At 34.6% G+C, this 27,737-nt stretch overlaps 1 pseudogene across 1 annotated transcript in view; it reads left to right on the top strand.

Moving 5' to 3' along the window:
- The first annotated feature begins 12,683 nt into the window (after window positions 1-12,683).
- The window catches only part of LOC143388989 (cordon-bleu protein-like 1), a 39,098-nt pseudogene continuing 24,044 nt past the window's right edge, over window positions 12,684-27,737 (top strand). Inside the window, exon 1 of the transcript XR_013090093.2 lies at window positions 12,684-12,771. The product of XR_013090093.2 is annotated as a cordon-bleu protein-like 1 (transcript). The remainder of the gene's footprint in view (window positions 12,772-27,737) is intronic.

The raw sequence follows: 27,737 nt of genomic DNA on the forward strand, positions 1-27,737 counted from the left end.
GACGGCGGCTGGGGAACCGCGGGCTGGCTGGGCGGCCGGCGCCACTCACTCTCTGGCTGGCGGGCGGGCGGGCAGAGGGCGGGCCAGTCCCTCCCCGCGGGCTGGGAGGCGGGGAGAGCACGAAGGCCTGTCGGCGGCTGCCTACTTGGCTGTATGGCCAGGAGGCGGCTCCGGACTCGGGCGCCTGCCGCCATTGCCGCCGCTCCGGTTGTCACGGCGACCCCGGAACGCCGGGGGGGCGGGGCGGGGGCGGGGACACCCTGCGAGCAGCGCGGCCCCGCCCCCACCGCCCCTCCGCGCCGGACGCGCTAAATATTAATTTTAGGAGTGATATTAAGGAAAAATTTTAATAGAATTATATCCTACTCTTTCTCACACTAAATATTGGTTTTGTCATTATTTGTCTTGTGGGGAGAAACATCAGTAAGTCAACTTTTTAAAAAATCAACATAAATTAATATTATATCCCTTACAACATTTTGAAAATCATGTATTCTACAGAGTGGTAGTGTTTAACACCTGGGTATACCTATCCCTAGGTATACCTGAAAGTTCTTCAAAAGATAATAAAATCTTTAAAGATAATAAGATCTTTAAGGGAATCAGTTCCTAGTTTGTCTGAGATCTTGCCTGTATATTTTACATTGTTCTTTCCAACTTCTCTTATGCATTATACCTTGCCATATCGAATTTCCTTTTAGACACTGATCCAACATGTAAAAATCCCCAGGGCTGCAGTGAAAACGAAACAAAAAGGATTTCTACTAATAATTCATTGAGTACAAACTAAGAATATCCAAAAGAAAGATTTGGGGTGATAATGGTAAAAGATCTTGGTATTTAAATGCCATATGTGCCTCTGCCTTGTCACGTTTATCTGAGTACCTATGAATTAAGAAACAATATATGGGTGGCTGGGGTGTGACTCAGTGGTAGACCAATTCCCTCCCACATGTGAGGCACTGGATTTTATCCTCCACACCACATAAAAGTAAATATACAGAATAAAGATACTGCATCCATGTAAAACTAAAAAATAAAGAAAAAGATTTGATTTCAAAGATGATTATTAACTTTTTAAAAAGAGTGCTTCATTATTTATTGACTATATTTAAGAGGGTAAGCATGTACAATTCTCATACCTGGATGTACTATGGTAGAAACAATTTTAGATCCTTCCTTATGCTTTTACTCCTTGAGACCAGGGTATTAATATGTTTTTTTAAAAATCTAATCAACTCAGGCTTTCTGACAAATATATGACCTGTCTACTTGTTATATCAATTGAAGATCGGCTTTGTCAATTAAATTATATAACAAATATTTCATATGTTAAATGGCTTTAGTCTGAAATTTATTCAGTCATTGGTAAAATATACTTAAGTTACATTTATATTAAACATCATCTCTTCACATACACCCTTTATTGGTATTTAAACTTCAAACATTTCTAATTACAACATGAAAATGTGCAAGAGAGTATGCAGCATTTTAGAATTCCTTTAGGGTATATGGAAGCTCAAATCTTTAAAGAAAACCTTCAGAAGTCTTTTGTGAGAGTTATTAGCCCTACCCTAGAGGATAAAATGTATATATATCTCTAATAAAGTGGGAAAAGAAGTTATCTCTAATAAAGTGGGAAAAGGAGAGGCAAAACTTAATTTATGGTACTTGAGTTTCAGTGTAGCTTGTTTTTTTTTTCATTATAGTTTTGACAATCTTGTATTATATAGTTTAAAAACTATTTGTTAGGAATGGTGATTATGTATCTTTGATGTCAGAGGAACATTATTATGTTTTTTTTTTTTTTTTGCTTTGCAGTCCATTGCTGATGAGTTTAAGGAAGCAGTTCGTTATGTCCTTCCTCACCTTATGCTGGTGACGGTTTTCATTATTTTGAAAATATTAAAGGTAAGGCAAAAACTTCCTGGGCCTTACAGGAAATAAATTTATGACGTCTGAAATCTATTTTTTGAACTGGTCATAGTATTTTATATACATTTTATTCACAAAAATAAAATATCTTATGGCTAAATGTGTGTGTGTGTGTGTGTGTGTGTGTAATCAACTTTCCAGAAAATTTGGAGAAATATCTTTCTTATGTTCAGGTAATTTCCATTGAATAGATAGACAGGAAAATTTATCTGTTATTTCACAGTGAAATCTTGAGTTACCAATGTGATAGAAGAGTTTACTTTTTGAAATGAACTTTTAGAGACACACAATATTAGTCTTTTAATTGTTGATTTATTTATGTAATAATTTTATGCATGATATTGCTCTAAAGTTTCATGTTATTTTAACTTCTTAAGAAAATAATTGTCTTGGGCAAGTAAGTGCAATTACCCTGCTTGTATGAGGCACTGGCTTTGATTCTCAGCACATTTAAATGAATAAAATAAATGTCAATCAAGAACTAAAAAATATCTTTAAAAGAAAGTAACTTATAAGTTGATTGTTTTTTTTTGTTTGTTTGTTTGTTTTACTGTGCAGTATAGTATTATTTCTTTCACAATTAGGGCTAAGACTTTATATGTATTTAGAATATACATATTAGTCTTAATCACATTTGCCAAATGTCAAGAGATCTAGTGAGGGATTGGTGACAAAAGTAGCTGTGGCTTTAGGCTGAGTCAAGCCACCATAGTCAAATATCTTAATCTTATATGTAGACTTAAGTGGCTATACGAACAACAGTGTAATTATCCACATAGGGAAAATATTTGTACTATATAGTAAAATAAGGATTATTGCAATGTTGATAAATATAGAAGACAAGTATAAGTCCAATGATAGAACTTCTAAGAAGAACTGTACATAATCTAGACATGTTTTAAGAAACTAAGTAGATATCTGGGGTAATGTATGTATTATTCATATTAAGACTGCACTATATTTATGTATTCTTTATGAAGTGATTAGCTTTCATGAAGATATGTGCAATCAAATTATGTAAGTATTATTTTCGCAATATGTGTAATATTTCTCAATGATTTTTTTTTCTTTTCGTTTGGAAGTAGTGAGGATTGAAGCCATATCCCCAGACCTTTTTATTTTTATTTTTAATTTTTGTTTTTATTTGTTGACGCTGGCCTCAAAGTTGTGATCTTCCATCCTCCCAAGTAGCTGGTATTACTAAAGGTGTGACCCGCCATACCAAGTAGAGAATTCTTGGGATAGGTAAGTATCCAGTAGACATCCCCTAATGAGCTATGCAGGGTGATATATCCTTTTAATTCCAGAAACACAGGAGGCTTGTGGCATAAGGATTGAAAGTTGGAAGCCAGGATGGGCAACTATCTCAATATTAAACAACAACAACAAAAAACTGGGGATGCAGGTCAGAGGTAGAGCACTCTTGGGTTCAGTTTTCACTGCTGACAGCAAAATCAAAGTATACAAAAAAGAAAAAATCACCAAATAAATTTCTTGCCTATGTGCCTAGAATGTATGTACAATAATTATTCTGACATTTATTTAATATTTTTACTAAAACAATTAGATGGAAAAAGTGTAAACAGGCTGTCTGAAGCAATACAATCAAAAGACGTAAATTAGGCCAGGTGTGCCTGTAATCCTAGCAGCTCAAAAGGCTGAGGCAGGATGATTACAAGATCAAACTCAGCCTCCTCCACAATGGTGAGGCACCAAGCAAATTAGTGAGACTCTTTTTGTAAGTAAAAGTCAAAATAGGGCTGGAGATGTGGCTCATTAATTGGTTGCCACTGAGTTTAATCCCCAGAACTCCCTCAAAAGAAAGCAAGTACAAAATAGTCAAGCAGAAAATTCATTTGCTTCTTAAAAATGTTTGAGAAGAAAATTTCAGTGAACAATATTTGTTGGAATCACACCTGAAAAATCAAAAGCAATCTGAAAGTAGATGAAAGTGCTCAGATGATAGCTGAAACCAGTGGAAATTAGTAGCACTTGTGGAGGGGAATGAGATTGGATGGTTCCAGAAAATCTCCTTCTCCAACATGCCTCTTTGGTAGTCCCTCTCCTGCTTTTAAAAGATTAAAGGAAAGTGCGTGGGCACTTGAAGTGAGAAAGGAAACTCTTTGATTAGTTTTGATTTTTATTTAAGGACAGCAGTTACTCTCTCTTACTAGGTACTTTAAAGTTTTAAATAATTTTTACAAGGAAACCACCCATGTGTAATCAACAAAACTATAATCCTTGGCATAAATATGGAATATCATTAGTTTTAATTCAAGCATGGCAAATTTGAAAAACAATTAGAAGTGTAAAATGGAAGAATAAGCCAAGAGAAGATACTTAAAATGGGGAAAAATTTTAATAACTCCACAAAAGATTATCCAAATGGCCAGTGAACATATATTCAAGCTCATTATTACTACTCAAGGAAATAGAAATTAAAACCACAAGATACCATTACATACACACATATGAAAAAACTTAATAATTGAAAATGTGTATAAAGAGCAACATGATCTTTTATGTATTCTAATAGCAGTGAAATCTGTACTAGTTAGGAAAACTGCTTTGTATTATTTCTTAAACTTGAAGATATACATACTTGATGACAAAACATTTCTATCCCTGAATATGTACTACAGAGTAATTAACTGCATAAGTGTACCAAGAGACATGCACAAGAATAAAATTATGTCATTTGCAGGTGTAATGGTGGAACTAGAAAACATCATGCTAAATGATATAAGCCAATTCCAAGAAACCAAAGGCTGAATGTATTCTCTGATAAATGGATGCTGATCCACAGTGGGAGTTGGGGTAGGGAAGAATGAAGAACCTTTGGATAGTGCAAAGGAGAGTGAAGGGAGGGGTGAGGCATTGGGGATGGGAAGGACATTACAATTAAACAGACCTATTAGCATATATATATATATATATATATATATATATATATATATATATATGATTACAGTACTGGTGTGACTCAGCACCATGTACACCGAGAGGAATGAGAATTTATGCTCCATTTGTGTACATTGTGTCAAAATGAATTCTGCTTTACTGTCATGTAAAACCAGTTAGGAAAAAAAATCACAGTACCTGGCACATAGTAGGTGTTCAATAAATATTGTTAAAATAATTTACAGAAAAGAATGTTCATAATAGCAAGTTTTATCAGTAATAGAAAACATTGTTGGGCTGTGGTTGTGGCTCACTTGTAGAGTTCTCACCTAGCAAGTGTGAGGCACTGGGTTTGATCCTCAGCACCACATAAAAATAAAATATAATAAAAGCATAAAAATTATCAACCATAAAAGAATAAATTACATCTTATGCAGAAAACTGGAAGAAAATTTAGTACAACAAACACCATTATCAGTGATGCTTACATATGAGAGATGACAATATTCTTTTGTATATATGTACCACATTTTGTTTATCTGCTCATCTATTGACGAATTCTTGGGATTCCTTCCACCTTTTGGCTACCATGCACATCTCATTTCGTAAGGATTAGTGGTGTTGAGTACCTTTTTGGCCCTTTTTGTTGAAAAATATCTATGTAAGTCCTTTGCCCATTCTCTAACCAGAATTTTTAAATAATTTATAAATAGAAATTCTTTATACATTCAGGACATGTATTGGAGACATGATTTTCATGATACTATTTAGTATTTTAGTACTAATTAGTACTCATTCAAAATAAGTTCAATTTCCTGTTACTTTGAAATGAGAATCATAAGAAATAAGGCTGGACTAGTTTGGCTTAAGGTTATCACTTTCTTTAGCAATATAAAACACAATATCAGACCAGATTTAAGCCACTGTTTTAATTTAAAGTGGCTATCTACTTCAGTGACAAGAAAAATCTATTTGTGAACTTAATATTTAAATAGTTTTTGAATTTTATTTCCCCAAAGCACATACATTATATGGTCAGATGGGAAAACATTTATATAATGCGAAATTGTAGATATCATACATACACAGTTGGCTAAAATTTATTTTCAAATACATTGCTGAATTGCTGTTACTGATAGCAATACTTTAAAGTTCTTTTGTAGAAAACACTTTTCTTGTTTGTTCTTTACAAATTGGTCCCCTCCCATTGTTGATTATAAATCTTGTTTTTCATTTTTTTCCTCATATTAATTCATATGAACTCCTCTTTATAACGATGAATTTTAGTTTTTAAAACATTCTTCAATCATTATTTAATAGGAAGAAAAAAATAATCTCATTTCCCAATTTACAAATTCTTTATGATATAATTTTATATTCACATGAAAATATCAAGTCTGTCCTTCATTGCTAAAGACATATGTACTCTCTGACTTCAGCAAATTTAGAGTAATTATTGTTTCCTTTTTTAGGAGGTCTCTAGTTTAAAGCTTCAGGGGAAGGTGTATTGTTACACCTCCTAAACCTTTTAGGCACATGACTTCACTTCTCTGTGCTTCACTTCCTTTATTTGTGCCATGTTTATGATAAAAAGGCTAATCTTACAGGGATGTAATAAAGATTAATAAGCTAATGCATAAGAGAACATGAACAGAGAAATACAAAAATAGTCATCTTTCTTTGGTTTAATATCTAATTTTTAAGTTTTTATAGAATAAGTCATTTATTTTAGTAAATTCTGCCAGTTTTTTGGGGGGGTACTTACCATGTGTAGGAACTCTAGTAAAAATGAATAGAAAAACTATATTTTAAGGTGTTTACATTTTAATGAAGAAAAACACTGAATTATAATATAAGTGGTTAATACAAGTAATATTATGAGACCACCATGGTAGAACTCACTAAATCTGCATAGAGCAATCAGATTAAAAATTCATGTGAATTTGTTGGGTGAATAATGATTTACCTAGTAAGTGTGTTTGACCTTAGTTATTTGAATAAGTCATGAAAGATAAATACTGAAGAACTATTTATATTGTAAATAGAAATGGGAGAATGTAGTAAAATTCTGACTTGATCTTATACTGAGGAAAAATATCCTAAAAATGTTACTGGGAATACTGACAGAACCGGAATATGAAATGTAGAGTAGGTAATAGATCTTTATTAACATCTAATTTCCTGAAATGTATCACTGTAGTGAGCTTCTGTAAAAAAAAAAAAAAAAGGAAAGAAAGAAAAAAGAAAAGAAGGAAGAAAGGAAGAAAGAAAGAAAGAAAATACTTATTCTAAAATGTACCACTGAAATATTAAAGGCGTCAATGGGAAGAATAATATTTGATAATTTGTGATTCATTTGATTTTTTCATATATTCCAAAAATGATCTCAAAAGCATTCATAAATATTTCCTGTTCTTCCAAGGAACTGGAAAGTATCAAAAACTACTCTTAAAAAGGAGTAAAATGGTGCACACAGAATGATGAAGCTTGTGGCAAAATGTTAAAACAAATTACTGACCAAAATATATAGGAGTTTATGTGTTATTTATGCAACTTTTCTGTGAATGTGCTGTCGCTTCAAAAGAAAAAAATAAAGAGAGAAAAGGCTTACTTGGAAGACAAGTTCATTAAGAGCCATTTTAATATCCTACAGGCTAAGTTCATTGGGTATTTAGCAAAGCCAACATGTAGAAAGGATCTGGAGCCCATGAAAGAGTATGATTAATTTGTAAGTAGTTCAGTATGATAATTTGCATGTCAGTGTGGAAAATTTAGGATATAGGCTTTCAAATGTCTGTACAGAAACTACTTAGATATTCTTAAGCTGAAAATTTAAAAAATATTTTGCAAATTATGGGATGAAGTTTATGCCAGAATCATGATTTATATACCAATAAATATAGAAAATCTCAAATTCTAAATATCTGAATTTTTTTCCTGCTTGACAATCTTTAATTATTACACAACTCTATTAAAAAGACATATGTTGGGGCTGGAGATGTGGCTCAAGCAGTAGCGCGCTCACCTGGCATGCGTGCAGCCCGGGTTCGATCCTCAGCACCACATACAAACAAAGATGTTGTGTCCGCCAAATACTAAAAAATAAATATTAAAAATGTTCTCTCTCTCTCTCTCTCTAAAAAAAGACATATGTAACCGTTTGGGTGGGCTTAAGCTAAGTAGACAGTAAAAAATTAGTATCATTGTAGCCCTAGAATCCAATAAAGATTAAATAAGTTTACTCCTAAGAGTTATATTGAACATTAGTGGCAATTTAGAAATTGCTGTCAACAAAAACTGAATAAAATGCTTTAACCATTTCTGAAATCAATATCCATCTTTATTAAGAACATTTTAAAGTGGAGTTGAGAAGAAACATCAGAAATGTTAAAGCAGCAAAATAAGTGATTATGCTAGTAAAATTCACCCTTAAAAGCACAGAATAAGCAAGTGTTATATTTTTGGAAACTTTATATGGTAATTTCACCTATTTTTCCTAATACTTTAATGTTTTATTTCTTAGTCTAGAGATTAAGATATTACTTCAAGTGATAGTCACTTAAATTATTTTTATTGCTAATCTCTTAATAGCAAAACTTCTCCAGGTAAGTGCCTCTGTGTTTCATACATAGAATAATTATTAGGAGATGAATTCAAGTTAATGGACCAAGTTCTCAAATAATATTTCACCATTTCTTTACTGAGAAAAAAATATCCCTGAATGCTTTTGAGATATTGATTGAAATATGGGGAAAATATAAACTTTGCACACATTTTCTAGACACTTAAAATCATTAAATAGATTTGTTTCATTTTTTTTTCTGAAAGAAGTGATAATAATTTGTTACATTTGTTCTTGCATAAATATACTTTTATATAATTTTATATGATATTTATGCATTATTCCACTTTGAATTTTTCTGTCAAAAGAGCTGAAATATAGAAGCATAGTCCAATGTAATTTATTTAGAAAAAATAAACTTTCTTTCTTTTTGAGAGGGAGATACAAGAGAAGTTTTGGAAAATGAAATAAAACCGGAGATTTGCAGACTAACAAACTGATTTTTAACTATGATTTCTCAGGATTATAACATAGAATATTTATTTTCATGGTTTCTTGATACTGACTATACTGGTTCTATTTTTTCTTATAAAAATTTTAGGAGAATCCTTTATGGACTCTGTATGCAGAAAAGTTTCTGAGGATTTGAAGTGGTAAAGGTTTTCTACTTTATTTTGTTGTAAAGCAAAGATATGTAAATTATTTGAAATTGCTGAAACTCAAGTATGTTATCCTTGAAAGAATATGAAATCATTTGTAGGAGTTTATCCTGTTTCATGCAGTCACAGTTACTAATAAATAAAAGTAACATAGTTTTCTTGTTTTAGATATTTTAAATTATTTTTGTAAATCTAGAAGATGTTTAAATGATATTCAGTTTTTTTACTGTTTGTTTTGCTAGTAATAATTTACATGTATATTGTATTTGTAGAAAGAGGCTTGGTTTAAGGGATAATAAAGTCAACAGAGTAGTGTAAAATAACTGTTTTATTAAATGTATTTAAACTGTATTTAAAGGTTTAAATGCTTGATGATGCTTTCTCTAGTAACAAAAAATTGAGGCAAGAATTAAACAATGCAGTTTTAATTTATCTTTTTGGATATTCTTAGCAATTGGAAGCATGTGGTGAGGAGCCAGAAGACAGAGAAGATTTGAACCAAGCTGTTACTTTTCTCATGAATCTTCAAGGTAGAATGGACACAATGTAAAAACTGTATTCATCTAGACACCAATCTTCTTAATTCCAAACTGATGAAACAATGAATATTTCTTCATGCTTCATTGTATTTGGTGCTTGGTTTTCTCAAAAAATATAAATTATAATGAAAGTTGCAATTTTAAAAGTCGTGCTTTGCTTTCAATTTTCTGTTTGTTTTACTTTTTATTAGCTCTTTCACAGCTAATACACCTAAAATATGTTTAATTATTTTTATAATCAATACAAGAGTTTAAGTTTCTTTGTAATTTTACTACTTAGGGTAATAGGAATTTTGAAATATAGAGTCTGTAGTAGTTCTTTTTCACAGCAATGAAACAGGGCATATATGTATTAGTGACAAAGTTAAAAGAACATAAATTTTGTTTATAAAATTTAGTATTTTGTTATTTATTTATTTTTTTAAAGTCTGTGGATTATACCCATGGTTTTATTTATACTGATAACTTGTTCTGTACCACTGAATAACACCATTAGCCCAATGAAATACTTTTGCAACTTGATTTGAAAGTTTGCCCTTGAGGCAACTAGGAATTGGGATTATGCAATTATTGATTAAACTTAAATTCTTATCTTTTTTTTAAAATTAGGGATCCAGTTTGCCCTTTTTATAATCATCAATTAATTAGAAAGTACTGGACCAATAGAAAAATGACAGAAATTGGGAAAAATAGATGGATGCATGAGCAAAGATATTGCACAGTGCTGCAATGAATTCATAATGGAAGGACAAATGACAAGAATTGGTGCTAAGAAGAAAGACATATTTTTTTCTTTGATGGCTTAATGATCAGAAGTAAATTTAATCATGGCCAGACCAGCTTCCAGGTTTCTGTAGTGGAGACTATAGATTAAAAGAAAAGTTTTCTTTTATGTGAAGAGTAGAAATCTGTGATAAGGAAGATACTTGTGGGGCAGACATGCCTTTGCACTAGTACCCCCAAATGACAACAGTATCATATTTGCTAAGTCTGAAGAAGAGAAAAATAATTGGATGGCAGCCCTTGCTTCTCTTAATTAAGGATCATAGCTGAAGGCAATTTTTTTTGTAGTTCTATGTATGCAGTACTGTAGAAAAGGTTTTATAGAAATTGTATGTTCTATAAAATGATAGGAAACTGGAATCTTCAGTTGATTAGTTTTCTCTGTTGTATTTAAAATGTTTTTTTTTTAAATTTATGTATCAACAAATTCCTTTCCTTTTGGTTTTCTTCTTAGATTTGAAATTCCAGATCCAAAACCTACTGAAGCAGACAAATTGGCAATAGAGAAAAGTGAACAGCCATTCAGTGTTGGACTTGGAAATAAATATGTCCAACCAGGACAACTTAGGTTGTAATTGAATATTACATTTTCTATGTGCCATTACATATTCAGTTTATAGTAAACACAAACGTTCTTAGCTCTTAATTTAAATGTAAGTATTAGTGCTAACTTTGTGATCATTAAATTTTCCAAATTTCTTTATCTATGAAGCTATTTTAAATAAATTCTCTGAAGAAATGTAGCATGCTATTTGCACTAGGTCTCTCAGGCATGTGATATGTTTACAAATCAAAGTGTTTTATGGTAAGTAAAACTGAAATGGGAAAGGGAGGGGCAGCGTGGGGGATAAAGGAAAAAGAAAAGCAGCCAGACAGTCCAGGGTGTATTCGAGAAAACTCGGTCCTCCACTGTTTCCTTCCACCTCTTTCCCATAGAGAACTAATGAACACATAAGCCGGAATTCAAAATTAAGAAGGGTCCTACACAGAGCCTGAGACCCGGTACTTCCTTTCCCTTCCTCCCCGAGTGGGCTGTCCAGGGCGATAGGGTGACAGGCGGTGGGGTTCTGCTCTCATGGACAATGAGGTGCCAAGGGGCTGGTGATGGCCCAAGGGATCCCAACCCATTGGAGGGCAGTGGCCCTGCATTCCTTGGCTCCTCAGGACAACTCTCCACAAGCACCAGCTGCTTTCCGGTGCAGGGATGCGGTGAAAGCCCGGGGCGGCGGCGACTCCAATGGGTCAAGTTCGCAGTGGTCCGCGCCCCTGGCCGCACTGGAGGACGGCTGGCGCCGGGAGGCTCGGCCTCGCGTGGTGGCGCCAAGTGGGGAAAAGTTTGCAGGAGCGCTGCGGGACCTCGCCCGACCTGACCCCCACTCCCTTTGCCTCGCCTGGTCACGCCCAGGTCACGCCCAGGCCCCAGCGCCCCGCGGCGTCCCCGCCCTGAGCCTCCTCCTCCGACCCCAGGGGTGGCCTGGGGGAAACACCTTGGGGCTCCTAGGGCGGGTGGAGGAGCAAGTATCCCGGGAAGACCCATGGTGCGCGAGGAGGGTCGGGGGCGCCCGGCAGGGCAGAGGGCAGCCCCCGCGCCGCCCTCGCCCCGCGCCCCTCCCCCGCGCCGCCCTCGCTCCCCGCCTCCCCCGCGCCCCCCCGCGGCCCCCCCCCGCGCCCCCCCCCCCCCCCCGCGCCGCACCCCACAACCCCCAGTGCGCAGACGCGGCGGCCCCAGCGCGCATGCCCTGGGCTTCAGAGCGCATCCGGCCCCCAGCGGCCCACGTGATCCTGTTGACTGCTGTCTGATCCCAGCAGCCACTGGCTGCGCGGCTTGAACCTCTTGCAGTCCGGCGGTGAGTTTCCTGCGTGAGCAGCAGCGGGGGCGTTCTCCGGCGCCAGGGCGGGCGAAGTTCCGTGTCCCCACTTTGCTGCAACCTTTGCGGGCTCCCTGGCGGGTGAGGGCGGCGAGCGTGTGCGCGGGGCGGAGGGACACCTTGCGGCGGGAGGGAGGGCTCCGTGTCAATTTTTTTGTGAGACCAACCGCTGCGGGAGCCTGTGGCGGGCGGGAGGCAAGCGCGGGGACCCCCGTGGCAGAGCCATGGATGGACCGGATCGGGGCCTTGGACTCCGCAAAAAGCTGCGGTGGCGGTCGCAGTGAGACTGGGAGATGCGCTCCCAGGTCCGTCTAGGGGCCGGCTCTGGATGGCGGGGCCGGCCAGACTCAGGCCCTTGCTCGCTTCGTCATCAGGCTCCAACAAGGAAGAGAATGGGAAGCCTGGTCCTCCGCTTGGTCCTGCTCAGACCCCCGCGGAGAAAGCAGAGCGAGTCCACCTTGGCCAAAGAGGACATCCTCGATGGGTTTTCCAGGACCAGCTTTGTCCCTTTTGAAGCGCTGGAGGTAAGCGCCCCTCCCCCGTCTGCCTTTACGCACAAGAATTGGAAAAAAAATGGTTTCTGTGTTCCTTCCAGATACAGCAGTTACTTGCACTTGGCTTCTGCTCCTAACTTTGCCACTCTAAGCAAATTTCATAATCCTTTGTACCTCATTTTAAAGTTGTTGAATATATAGATTGCTACTATCCCTTCCAGCAGTGGAAGTATGTGATTTTACAGATGACTGAATGCTCTGAATAAGATTAAGAAAGGGTTTTTTTTTTTTTTTACAGTGTCTACAGGTCAATCCAAAGTGCTATTAAGTGTCCTCAGCTCTTAGGTTGTTTGGTATCATTGGAAACTATAGTATCAAGTTGTTTTTTAAAATAGGATCAAATTTTCACTTGTTTTAGTGTTTCACTTTGACTTGTAGTGATCCCTACTTAGAACTTTAGGGAAGAAGGGTTTAACTAGTGCAGAGGATGACAAGATGTCTGGAAAAATCATTATTTGAAATACTCTCCAGATAAATAAATAAATATTCTCCCAGTATTAGGGACTGAACTTAAGGGTGCTCTTCACTGAGCTGTATCTCCAGCCCTTGTAAGAATTGCTTTATTTTGAGGCATGGTCTCCCTACATTGCCCAAGTTGGCCTTGAACTTGTGATCCTCCTGCCTCAGCCTCCTTCATAGCTAGGATTGCAGCCATGTGCCACCATGCTTGGCACTCTGGTTATATTATTTATTGTGCCACCATATGAATTTTCCACCTGTTCTTCTAACTAAACTTAATTGTGTGTGTATATATTTTATTTATTAAGGGATTCTATCTTAAAATGAAATAGCGGCATAAAAAAGAAAAACCACAAGTATTACAGAAAGTCTTTAAATAGATATTGGTTTTAGTTTTACCATGTATAACCTGTGTATCTTTGTGCACGTTATTCAAATCTCTGATCACCTTGCTCCTTGGATGTGAATTCAAGTGATAACATTGCTTATATTTCTTTATATCTATAGGGTAAATGCTGGCATTACTCAAATAAGAAGGGCTTAGAATTATGACTAATGATAACTCCTTCAAAAAGATGTTCTAAGAAGTAAAATGGGCCTATGAAAAATTCTTTAAACATAAAGTCCTATCCACCTGTTCATCATTATTAATTGTTACTATTGTTAGGCTTTTCATGCAGAATGCATGCTACTTAATTAATATTTGGATTATCAGATATGAGTTTTAATTTGTGGAATATAGTTTTTCTTTAATGTTATCAAGAATATTGCATTAATATTTATTGGTACTATCTTTTCCTTCCTAGAGAAGTTCCTACATTATCATGATTTATTTCATTTATTGAACGTTTATTTTAAATAAACATTTAAGAATGTATATTTACTATGCTCTGCTTTAGCTATATCAAATTTTGACACACAGTGCTTTGTTTTCAATGTCATTGAAATTACATTGTGATTTGCTAGAAAACCCTTGTTTTTTGTAAAAGAATGCTTTTTAAATTTATTCCTGTCCTAATTTTTTTTTTATTTGCAATTAGTTTGTTGACAAAACCAGGTCATTTGTTTTATAGTTTGTCTTACTCAAAATTTTTGTGATGTATCCTTGTCACATGTTTCTGTGTTTCCTCTATTTCCTGAAATTTGACCTTTAAATCTAGAGCCTTAATCAGGTTTTAATGACACATCTCTGGCAAGAATATAGTAGCCAGGCATGGTGGCACTTGCCTGTAGTTTCAGCTACGCTGGAGGCTGAGGTACGAGGATTGGTTGAGCCCAGGAGTCAGCCTGTACAACATATGGAGACTCTGCCTCCAAAAAATAGACAAAAAAGAAAGAACACTTCATAGGTATTATTTTTGTGTTACCATTAACTGACAGTAACATGTTATCATCTTTTCTAATGTTAGTCATCAACAATTATTGTCTGTATCTTAGACAGTAATTGATAAAGGACAAGAGTGTATGTAAACATTACTTTTAACTGTTTGTTGAAATATTTCTATAAAACAAACTCACTCATATCAGCAATTTGACTCCCTAGATCAAATTCAGTCAGAAAAGGGCATAGGAAAATGGGATAATTTCTTTCTCTTTACTGGATGTTTTTTTAAATAATGAACTTGTTCTCTAGCATGAACAAGGGTACTCTTATACATTGCTGGTGGGACTGCAAAATGGTGAGGCCAATATGGAAAGCAGTATGGAGATTCCTGGGAAAGCTGGGAATGGAACCACCATTTGACCCAGCTATTGCCCTTCTCGGACTATTCCCTGAAGACCTCAAAAGAGCGTACTACAGGGATACTGCCACATCGATGTTCAGAGCAGCACAATTCACAATAGCTAGACTGTGGAACCAATCCCGATGCCCCTCAATAGATGAATGGATAAAAAAAATGTGGCATTTATACACAATGGAGTACTACGCAGCACTAAGAAATGACAAAATCATGGAATTTGCAGGGAAATGGATGGCACTAGAGCAGATTATGCTAAGTGAAGCTAGCCAAGCCCTAAAAAACAAATGCCAAATGTCTTCTTTGATATAATGAGAGCAACCAAGAACAGAGCAGGGAGGAAGAGCAGGAGGAAAAGATTAACATTAAGCAGAGTCATGAAGTGGGAGGGAAAGGGAGAGAAAAGGGAAATTGCTTGGAAATGAAAGGAGACCCTCATTGTTATACAAAATTACATATAAGAGTTTGTGAGGGGAATGGGAAAAAAATAAGGAGAGAAATGAATTACAGTAGATGGGGTAGAGAGAGAAGATGGGAGGGGAGGGGAGGGGGGATAGTAGAGGATAGGAAAGGTAGCAGAATACAACAGTTACTATTATGGTATTATGTAAAAATGTGGATGTGTAACCGATGTGATTCTGCAATCTTTGTAATGTTTTGAATAACCAATAAAAAAATAAAATTAAAAAAAAAGTATTATTATGAAAGCACATAATATGTGCTTGTTTCAATTATGGAATCATGACACCAAATTTGTTCAGATTTTTGCATTGGAAACCATCTTTTTTTTTTTTTTTAATATGTTCATTGATATTAAAGTTGCCTTCCTGGGATGTACACACATACTGAGGATTGATCCCAGGGGCATATTACCACTGAGCTACGTCACCCGCCCTTTTATTTTATTTTTCTTTTTTTTTTAAAGAGAGAGTGAGAGAGGAGAGAGAGAGAGAGAGAGAGAGAGAATTTTTTGATATTTATTTTTTAGTTATCGGCAGACACAACATCTTTGTTTGTACGTGGTGCTGAGAATCGAACCCGGGCCGCACGCACGCCAGGCGAGCGCGCTACCACTTGAGCCACATCCCCAGCCCCCTGGAAACCATCTTGAGTCCCTCTAATATGAACTCCAATATATTTTCCCAGTTTTCTTAATTGTTTCAAGATCAACTTGTGCATTTATTATTATTATTATTATTATTATCAATATATCTTATACAAAGTAATGGGTTTTACTCTGACATTTGCATGTATACTTGTATCATATTTTGATCATGTCTACCCTCCATTCTACTTTCTCTTGCTCTTTGCCCACCCCCCAGTATCCTTCCCCCTTACCAATAATTCCTTTTCTACTTCAATTCATCTCCTTCCCACTTTTTACCCTTTGAAAAAACACTAAGGAATGTTCTATTTGGATTTTTTTTTTTTTTTGGTGGTGGTGGTGGGGAGGGGGGAACTAGGGATTGAAGCCAGGGGTACTTAGCCATTGACATCCCCTGTCTTTTTATTTTTATTTTGAGACAGGGTCTCACTAAGTTGCTAGGGCCTTGCTTAGTTGCTGAGGCTGGCCTTGAACTTTTGATGCTCCTACTTCAGCCTCCCAAACTGCTGGGATTATAGGTATGCACCACTATGCCCAGCTCTAGTTGGATTTTATGGTAAATCTATTTTTAGTTTTTTGAAGAATCTGTAAATGGTTTTCCATACCAGCTATACTAATTTGCAATATCATCAACAGTTTATACAGATTCATATTTTTCCACATTTCAACCAGCATTTGTTATTTTATTTTTTGCTTTTGCTTTGGTTTGTTTATTTATATGACAAGAGCCATTCTGAATAGGGTGACAGGAATCTCCATGTAGTTTTTTGTGATTTATTAAGGCTAAAGATATTATTTTTACATATATTTGTTGTCTTGTATTTGTATTCTTTTGAGAAATGTCTGTTCAGATCATTGGTCCAGTTACTGATTGGAATATTTGTTCTTTCTGAAGATTAATTTTCTGTCAGATGAATAGCTGGCAAAGATTTTCCCCCATTCTATAGATTTCCTCTTCGCTCTCTTGGTGGTTTCCTTTGCTGTGCAGCAGAGTTTTGATTTATTGTAATCCTATTTTTCAATTGTTGTTTTTGTTTCCTGAGATATCAGAGTACTATTAAGGAAATCATTGCCTGTTCCAGTATTTTGAAGTGTTTCCTATATGTTTTCTTCCCGTAATTTCAAAGTTTTATGTCTTAAATTAAGATTTTGATCCATTTTGAGTTGATTTTTCTTCAGGGTGATTGAAATCTAGTTTCAGTCATCTGCATGTGGATATCCAGTTGTCTTAGTAGCATTTGTTGAAAAGGCTTTTCTCCAGTATATGATTTTTGGCACTTTATTGAGATCAGCTGTCTGAAGATACATAGGTTTATTTCTGGGTCCTCAATTCATATATATATATATATATATATATATATATATATATATATATATATATATATATATATACAATTTCTCTATATATATATATCGAGAGAGAGAGAAAGAGAAATTGTAATGATAATTGTATTATCTGTAAATAGGGAGATATATCTTATTTATGTTTATATTCTCTTTTTTTAATATTTATTTTTTTAGGTGTAGTTGGACACAATACCTTTATTTTAATGTGGTAGTGAGAATTGAACCCAGGGCCTCACATGTGCTAGGCAAGTACTCTGCTGCTAAGCCATAACTCCAGCCTGTTTATATTCTTTTTTGTTGTATCCATGTATATCTGTTTTTATGTTTATGCCAGTTTTTTTAATTAAAATAGCTCTGTAGTATACTTTATTTATTTGCTTGTGTAGCCATTTGTTTATTTATTTTTTGCATTACATTTCTTAATACACCTTTATACCACAATTTATCATATCTTTGATTGTATATAAGGTATGTTGACACCAAATTCACATCTTCATATTGTGTATACTGATGAGGGTCTCTATAGTATGTTTTAAAGTAAAGTCCTTTTGCTCAGAATGATTTTGATTATTTGTGGTCTTTGTTCATTCCAGATGAATTTTAGGATTTTTTTTTTCTATTTCTGTGAAGAACTGTGAAAGATGTCATTGGTATTTTGATTGTGATTGCATTGAATCCATAGATCACTTTCAGTACTATGGCTGTCTTAACAATATTAATTCTTCCAATCCATAAACATGGAAGATCTTTACATCTTCTACTCTCTAATCTCCTTCTTCACTACTTTCCAATTTTCACTGTAGCAATCTTTCGCCTCCTTGTTCAAGAAATACTGATTTCTTTCTCAGTCCATTCATTACTGATACATAGAAAAGCTAGTGATTTTTGTATATTGATATTGTATCCCTACTACTTTGCTGAATTTATTTATCAGTTTTGAGTCCTTTGGTGGAATCTTTAGGATTTTCTCAGAATATAATTGTATTATCTGCAAATAGGGATAATTCAACTTCCTCCTCATATTTATATCACTTTATATATCTTTCTTACCTAATTGCTGTGGCTAAAATTTCAAGCAATGTACTGAATGAAAAGGTTGAGAATAGATACTCTATTTCCTGATTTTAGAGGAAATTCTTTCAGTTTTTTCCCATTCAGAATGATGATGGATATAGGTTTATCATATATACCTTTTATTATAATAAGGTATCTTCTTTCTTTATCTAATTATTCAGAACTTAATCATGAAGGACTGTTGAATTTTACCAAGGACTTTTTCTGCATCTATTGAGATGATCATGTGATGTTTATTCTTGATTCTATTTATGTGCTGTATGGTGTATTCCATTTATTGATTCATATATATTGAGCCATCATTGCATCCTAGGAATGAAACCAACTTGATCATGATATATGCTCTTTTTTTTTTTTAAATTTTTTTTATTTTATTTTATTTAGTTTTCGGCAGACACAACATTTTTGTTTGTATGTGGTGCTGAGGATCGAACCCGGGCCGCACGCATGCCAGGCAAGCGGGCTACCTCTTGAGCCACATCCACAGCCCGATATATGCTCTTTTTAATGTGCTGTTGAATTCCTTTTGAAAGTATTTTATTGAGGAAATATATCATCTATGTTCATCAGGGACATTGGTCTATAGTTTTTTTTGTTGTTGTATCCTCATCAAGTTTTGGTAACAGGGTGATACATTGCAGAATGAGTTTGAAAGGGTTTCTTTCCATTTTAATTCATGGAATAGTTTGAGGAGCATTGATGGTAGTTCTTTAAAAATCTGGTAAAACTTCATCAATGAATCTGTCTGGTTCTTATACTTTTTTGTTGGGAAACTCTTTATTATTGCTTCAATCTCATTGCTTATTATTGATCTATTTAGATTTTTTTTATGTCCTATTGGTTCGATTGTGGTAGGTCATCTGGGCCCAGAAATTTGTTAATTTCTTCTAGAATTTCCAGTGTATTGGTATATAGTTTTACTCAATATTGCTAATGATCCTATGAATTTCAGTGATATGTGTCATATTATCCTTTTTTCATCTCTTTATTTGTTTGGGTTTTCTTTTTTTTTCTTTCGGTTTGTTTAGCTAAGTATTTGTCAATTTTGTTTAGCATTTCAAAGAACCACCTTTTAGTTTAATTGATCCTTTCTATCCTTTCTATTAATTTATTTCCTGTTCTGATATTTATGATTTATTTCCTGCTACTGATTTTGGACTTGGTTTGCTCCTGTTTTTCTAATGCCCTGAGAAATATCATTGGATTATTTGTGTTTACTGTGGTGATTTTTTAAATGTATGTACTCTTAGTTATAAAATTCCATCTTAGTACTGCTTTCATTATACTTCTGAAATGTTGGTAATTATGCAACACTGGCTGAGTCATGAAGAATTGAGTGTATGTCTAAGTTGTGATTATTGATCCTGAGTATATCTTAGTTTAAGTTTCCTATGTTGTGAAACAGGAATATTTGTTTCTTTGAGAATTTGATAAAAGTAGTCCTGAGTGATTCATTTCAGATTATAATGACAACTTTTATTACTGCTTAAGTTTTTGTTTTTATTTATTTTTAAAGTTTTTGGTACTAGGGATTGAACCTAGGAGTGCTTTACCACTGAGTTACCTTCCCTATTACCCCCTCTTTTTTAAAACAAATTTTTGAGATGATTTTGCTTAGTTGCTGAAACTGGCCTTAAATTTGTGATCCTTTTGTCTCAGCCTCCTGAGTTACTGGGATTCTAGGCATATACCTCCATGCCTAGCATATTAGATAAGGCTTTAGAGGGAAAGTAAGAGAAGAAACACTTGGAAGTGAATATTCAACTCTCTGTACCAAAGTAAGATGACTTTCTTTTTTTTTCAATCCTGCCAAATATCACAAAACCTGGACATTATGAAGGAAAAAGAAAATAAAGGTTTTTTTTTTTTTTTTTTTTTTTTTTTTTTTAGTTTTTTTCAATGTAGTAAGAAAAAGTGGGAGCAAGTAAGTATTTTCTTAGGCAATATCTTAGAAGAGTCTTCAAATCTTGTATAAAATAAGTGGTATTTATCTTGAAATTGCATATAGACACTGTCTTTTTCTTATTAGACTGCAAGTGCTCCTGCAACTCCTCTAATAAATAAGCACCGCCCAACTTTTTTGAGGTCCAATACTATTTCCAAACCATATGTTTCAAACATCCTGCTATCGGATGCACTCAAGAAGAGTCGTGCTCCATTGCTTCCAATGCCAGCATCTCAGAGTACCCCTGAGGACCTTACAAACATACAGGAGAGGCCAGCTTCTTGTGTGGTGAAATCCACAAGTGTGGAGGAGACTGATAAGGTGGGTAGGTTAGTTTTGTTTTACAGGATGAGACAAGGTTACGTAACTTAGACCCCCAAGAAAGTTAGTAACAGTTATTAATATGTAATAACATGAATAAGTACTTAACTAAAATTGGTACTGGGAAAAGATTATATGTAGTTTGATGCAATGAAGAATAAGTTGCTATTTTAAGGAGCTTTTTTTTCAAGCAAATAGCTGGTCTATAAACATTGTCTTACTTAATGCATATATATTATACGTACATGCGTATATCATTTGAAAATAAGCATTTTCAAATGAAAATGTTTTTAAACAACACTCTTTGTGCTAATTCATGGGCTTCTAATTTGTATGTCTTCTTTACCTAATTTTGAGATTCTCCAGAGGAAATACTGGTGTCTACCTAAAATCAATACTCTATTTTTTAAAATGAGCCTTTTAATAGAACATATTGTGATTACCTTTATGTGTTCTTATGTTCAAATCATTTTTCTATGTGTACCTTTTCCTTTAAGTTTTATTTTTCTTCTTCTTCTTTATTGTCTTATTTTTACTCCCCTATTATTATTGGTTCCCTTTAATCCTAAATTTGGGAACCTATTAGCAAACAGCTTTTTATGACTAAGCAATCTGTACATTCTTGCTTTATTCATGTGGAAGGTAGATGATTTTTCAAGTAAATGTGATTGAACATAAGATGATGTATTATGTTGCTTGTAATCACACAATGATTTAAATGACTTTGAGAGCAATTTTTATTTTGAAGTATTCAAGACAACAAGTGGTCTTCTCATATCTGGTTGAAGGATTTTATTTCCTCCTCAGAAGTTTAGTAAATTCTAGCCTCAAGAAATGAACTCTTCCCATCACCTAATATGCATTTGGGGACTTTCTTAATTTAAGAAAACCCAGCAACTTGATTTTAGTTTTTTTTGTAAACTATCATGTGTGTCTTTAGAACATAGCAATTTGAATAGAAACACATCTTTAAAGAAATGCTTAATGAAGTTGTTACTTAGAAAATCAACTCTCTTATTTCTATTAAGATGTCTAGTTTAATGTTTGTGGTATAAAATCTCATAAACCAGGAATTTTTTTCTGTGATGGTGTCATTTTTCTGACAAAGTTTTCCAGGGTTACTGCTTGGTAGTAGAGTGAAGCTAGGTGATCTTGAGTTCAGTCTTAAAATGAGTGTGGGAGTCCATCAGTCAGGTGGAGGACCCTGTCTAGAGATTCAGTTCCTGAATACAATAGCTTGCCTGGGTGTGTGGAAGGATCAGATTGAACCAGCAAGGAAATCTAGAACCAAGTCAGGGTCAGAGACTTCATTTTGTACTTGTAGCTCGTTTGCATTTCTTCATAGCAAAAGCATTTTCAGGATTTTTTTATACTTGAATTTACCCTAAAATTACATCCTAAGTGTGTAAGTTATTATACTCTCAAGTAGTTACCAAAGCATCTTTTTCTGTATACAGAAATCATCATAGCCCCTTCTTATAAATCTTCTGGATTTCCTCATTCAATCCATTCCAGTGAACTTCCTTTGTACTTGGCTCCCCAGGAGGTCCAGGTTGTCTCTTAAAATTCTGGACTGTACTACCAGTGACCTTACTGAAAGCTATTTATTTTGATTCTCGCCCTCTGCTCTATGACCACTTGGTGCCCTGTGTTAAGTAATCTTTTTTTAGTATGTTGCCTTTGGCAAATTACACATCTTTATACAATTTTTAATTATTTTTTCTTTTGATCTGGACATCTGGATAGTTCTTTGATGTATTGTTCAGCAGAACCCAGAATTATTTGTTTTTCCCTAGAGAAGCTGAAGAACCATTTTTTATCTATTCATTACAAAAGTGCATGTATGCACACACATGAATTCTTGGTTGCCTAGGCATCTTAGTGCCTTTTCCTTACATCCCTGGCCATATTTGATGTGAATAGTCACCCTTTGGTCCTGATTTTTTATCTTCTGCTGCATCTCACTGTGTACCTCCGTACCTTGCACAGGTCCAGGAGGAGTCAGTTTTTGTTTTTTTTTTAGATGGGGATTGAACCAATGATGCTTTATCACTGAGCAACATCAAAAGCCCTTTTATTTTTAATTTTGAGACAGAGTCTCACTAAGTTGTTGATGCTGGCTTTGGACTTGCAGTCTTCTTGCCTGAGTCCCTGGGATTACAGGTGTATACCATGGTACCCTGCTAGGATCCAACTTCTTATACTTTAACCACATCCTATTTTTATTTTCCTTGCTGTCACTCTTTTACCCATTGTCTGAATTGGAGATACCTGAATTCATGATTCACTATGTTCACTCTACTCTTTAAGAGGCAGCACATCTGTTCTTTTGTTAAATCCATGGGCTGATAATTTTCACTATGTGATTTTAATAGTGTCCCCCTATGTCCAGGTCTTAAATAAATGAAGTCATATTTAAAACTAGTGTTTTGTGGACGTACTTATGGGTGTAGAGATGAGAGCATCTTAATTTTAAGTTAGACCCAAATCCACTGGTGAGTATGCCAATGATGCGTCCACAGAGAGGGCACTTAAAGTGAAGACAAAGCAAAGGTGATGCCATGCTGCTGCATGCAGCTAAGGAGCACCAGCAGCCAGCAGAAGCCATGGGATCATGGCCTTTCCAACACCTTGATTTCCTTGATTTCGGATTTCTGGCCTTTCAAACCATGAAAGAAGAACTTTGGGTTGATCTAAGTCATGGTAATTTATTATAGCAGTTATAGGAAACCAATATATCAGTAACTATAATTGTAACTCCAATCCTGGTATTCTTCTGGTTGTACTTTGACCTCACTGTTTCTTAGTGACTCATTACACTTATAAACCAACATATTTAAAACCAAAATCATTTTTTCCCTCCTAGACTGAAAAGCTAAAGATCATTTTTTACTTTTTTCCTTATTCTTTCACATCTACTTAGAAACCAATTCTTCTCATTGTCACCCTTCATAATGTCTTCCATTTCCTTTGCTGAAGTCATTCCTAGGAAAATCCAGGCAGAATAAGGTGAGAAATAGTATTGAACTTATCCTCAGGATGCTCTAAATGGAGCAAGCTGCCACATTTCTATTTTTTAATTATCACTTCCCAGTTCAGAAACTGCAGTTTGATGTGATTGATTTTCTGGGTCTCAAGTTTCTTTACAGACTGATCATAACTTTTAAACTTTTAATTCTCATCATTTTCAGGATGCTTTTAACTCTGACCACAAGATTTGACTTATTGTCTCTCATGTGAAATCCTGCTTCCTTTCCTTTCATTATTGAATGGCCCGATTGCACTTACAAAAGTTCATGTATGCACACACATGAATTCTTGGTTGCCTAGGCATCTCAGTGTCTTTTCCTTACATTCATTCCTACTATCCCATTCAGTGGGTCCTGGTTTTTTTTTTTTTTTAACTTAATTAAGAATTTTTTTTTCAGATTTTAGCATAGAATACTTTTTACTTTCTCTTAACATGTCTTCCTTGTGCTTTTTTTATTTTTTATGTATATGTTTAGGTAGTATGTTCACATATTACATAATGCTAAAGATAAAAAGGGGAATACAGTGAAAATCATCTTTTTCTGCTTTGTACTCAACTAAATTCTTCTGCCCAAGGGCAACCAATATTGACAGTTCAAGTCCCTTTCAAGAGCTAATGAATGTATGCACATTCAAGTCAATACTCATACTATCAATTGTTCTTTTCCCATGGTCATGTGTTACCTATACCATGTTATTCCTCACTTTTGGTATTTAATGATTCATTTTAGATATCCTTATTAGAACATAAAGGGCTTCCCTTGTTTAAAGATTGAATAATATTACATTGATGGATATAACAGGATTTACTTACCCTGTCATCTAAAGATAAATATTAGGGTTAAATTGTTATTGTTTAAAGCTTAAAGCTCTGTTAAATTTTTCTTTTGTCCTCTTCCAGCTATAGGGCAGGAATTGTGTTCTCCAGCAAAATCCTATGACAATGTAGGTATTCAAGAGAATTGGTGGTATAGTATAGAGAATTGACAAACATTAATAAGTAGAGCTTCCACATATCCAAGTATATTATATACAATGAGAATTTGTCATATCACAAAATTTTAGTATTTATTTCAGTTTTGTATTTGTTGAATTTTCTGAAACACTTGGATAACATAGGTTGCTTATATTTAGTTTTATGATAACTGAACCACATGGCTTTTAGCAATGTTTGTCTTAGTCTTTTATAGAAAATTCAGAATTTTGACAACCTTATATTTCAAAATCAAGGATGAACACCTAAAACATTATATTATATATTACACTGTGCATATAAATATAATTAACCATTGGATTGACATTACTTATATACAGACATTCAGAAAATTCAGCAAAGCATATCAATTACTTAGTTTACTGATTACTTGCTGAGGCTGGTCTTGAACTTGCAATCCTCCTGCCTCAGCCCCCTGAGTTACTCGATTACAGATGCCACCACTCCTGGCTGAACTTTGAATTTTAACAAGTCACTATTTTATGTGATTGAAAGTATAGGCATGTTGGGGAAAAAATAACTGGAAGAAAAAATATTTGTACAAATCTGTTCTTAAGTATGCAAAGAATTTTAGATACACTTATATCCTATGATTTTCATTGTCTGTGAAGCAAAATAAACTACAAGGGTATGCTGTTTAACAGAAGTACAGTGTTGTAATCTTTTCCATTTTTTTTTCTTCCAAACTATACTAAAGCAGAAAGCAAATTTTGGAAATATTTATGTTATATTAGAAATACAAATGCTTACTTTGTATGAGTAAAGTGACAGAAAATAGAGAAAGAGAGATAAATACCAGTAATGTCTGAGAGTGATTTATAATTAGCAGTTTTATCCATTTTGAGCTTTGAGTTCATTTTAGTGTTCTTTTAAAGTCACTAATACTGTGTTTCCCACAGTCAAGGCTTACCAATAAGTTAGTTCATCTGTATCTTGAAAAAAATTGTCAAACACATCTCTTTTATATTTTTTTTGGCTGCCCGTATTTAATAATTTGCCTAATTCCTCTAAGACATTTCTCAATATTGGCAAATTAAGATATTTGGATTGTGTTTTTGGAACTTATACTGAAATTATTCACATTATAGGCTGTTGATTTTCTGAGCTGATTTTGACAACTGATTGTGCAGTTTCCAAAAAAGATTCATAAAAGTTTAAAATTAGTAAAATAGTCTAAATTTTTCTTAGAATAGTTCCGTACCTAAAATTTTCCCCATTTAAGACTGTATTTTATAGAATATATATTTCACTGTCAATTTCATGTCCTTAAACTTTTCTGTACTTTTTCTCCATTATTTCAGGCTTTATGTCATTTTCCCTATAAAGGTGGATATATTCCTATCTATAAAAATGTTGATTTGAAAAGAAAAACTTTTCAATTAGAATTTTCTGGCAGTTTTTAATGGAACTTTTGGAGCATTTTGTGGTTCTAATGATTCAAAATGTCAATTCTGTGACAAAATATAAAATATTTGACTCATTCTCTTATTTATACGAACCATATCCCATGCATTAGTATAGAAAATGTATACAGTTATATATAGTAAGACCAACATGTGTGAAAACAGGAAGTCAGAAATGCATTGTCTTGACTTAAATTGAAAGTGACTTATAATTCTGGAACTAAAACAAAGTTCAGAAATCTAGTTTCTGCACTGTATGTGCAGAAACTGGATTTATTACATTAGAAGAAGAGTTAAAAGAGTTGAATTTGTGGATAATCTTGACTCAGAATTCATAGAACCTTTGGGAGAATTTTTCATTTGACATATTTGGTGTGTCTTTGCGGTTTAGAGCTATGTGTATACAACACCCACCAGCTTTTCCACTGACCACTAACATGGTATGCCATTTTCTTGGGATATTGAGTTGTGACTGAAAACACAGTCGGAATAATCTCTAGTGGATATTTCATTTTGTCTTCTTTTGCATTCTGCTACAAACATTCAAAGATTGAGCAATTGAGACTTCTGCCATCTAGTATTATGCAAGTGAAATTTAATACCTAGAGTATTCATTTTTAATAAGTAACTTAATTTTTTAAAATATGTGCTGTCTTCATTTTTTACTCACTTTTATATCAATGGTTTACAAGCAGATGATGTATCTGCTTGTATGAGTAGGTATATATTTGTCTTCATTTTACTTAATTGATTTTAATCCTACTTTTCAACAGAGTAATTAAGGCTGTACTCTTCTATATGTAAAGTTTGTATTTGTGATCTTTAAGAAATATACTGTTTTTTAATCCAGATCATCGGGTAATCTTTTATTTTCCCCTCCACTCTCCTCTTATCATATGGAAAGTGGACCACACACATCATTCTACAGTTGCCTAGGAATAGTGGTTACCATGGTGTTTGCAGTTTGATACATGGAATACAGCTGTCTGTACTTCCAAAAGTATGACTGGTTTCAGTAGAGAAATGCACTGGCACAATATATTTAATCTTTCCCAGATATAAAGCATATTTTGTCATTGTGGTTTTCATAAGGTTCATTTCAAGCATCACAATAACAAAAGCAATGGTGAATGCTTATATACTGACTATTAATATTACATATCAAGTTTAAAAATATTACCTAGTTAATCTCCACAATAACCCTCTGTATCACTACTTTTTGTTTTCTGCCCAATTTACTTTTGACTGAAAAGTAAAAAAAAAAAATTATGCTCATTGTAAATTTAAATTTTAAATAAAAATATTATTCAAAGAACAATGGGTTGTGGGATTAATGTGGATTTCTCTTCCTTATCTATTAATATGCAAAAAAGTTGTTTCTCTCTAAAATTGCACAGGTTATTCATAAAACCATATTGAAAACCATCAGTGTTAGGAGGCTTTCTTGACCAGTCCTTGTGGTTCAGAGTTTGCTTAGCCTGTCTGCCATGGGAGAGATTCACCTTTCAGTGGTAATTGG

The sequence above is a fragment of the Callospermophilus lateralis genome, unplaced genomic scaffold (assembly GCF_048772815.1).
Source record: "Callospermophilus lateralis isolate mCalLat2 unplaced genomic scaffold, mCalLat2.hap1 Scaffold_43, whole genome shotgun sequence".
Classification (NCBI taxonomy): Eukaryota; Metazoa; Chordata; class Mammalia; order Rodentia; family Sciuridae; genus Callospermophilus; species Callospermophilus lateralis.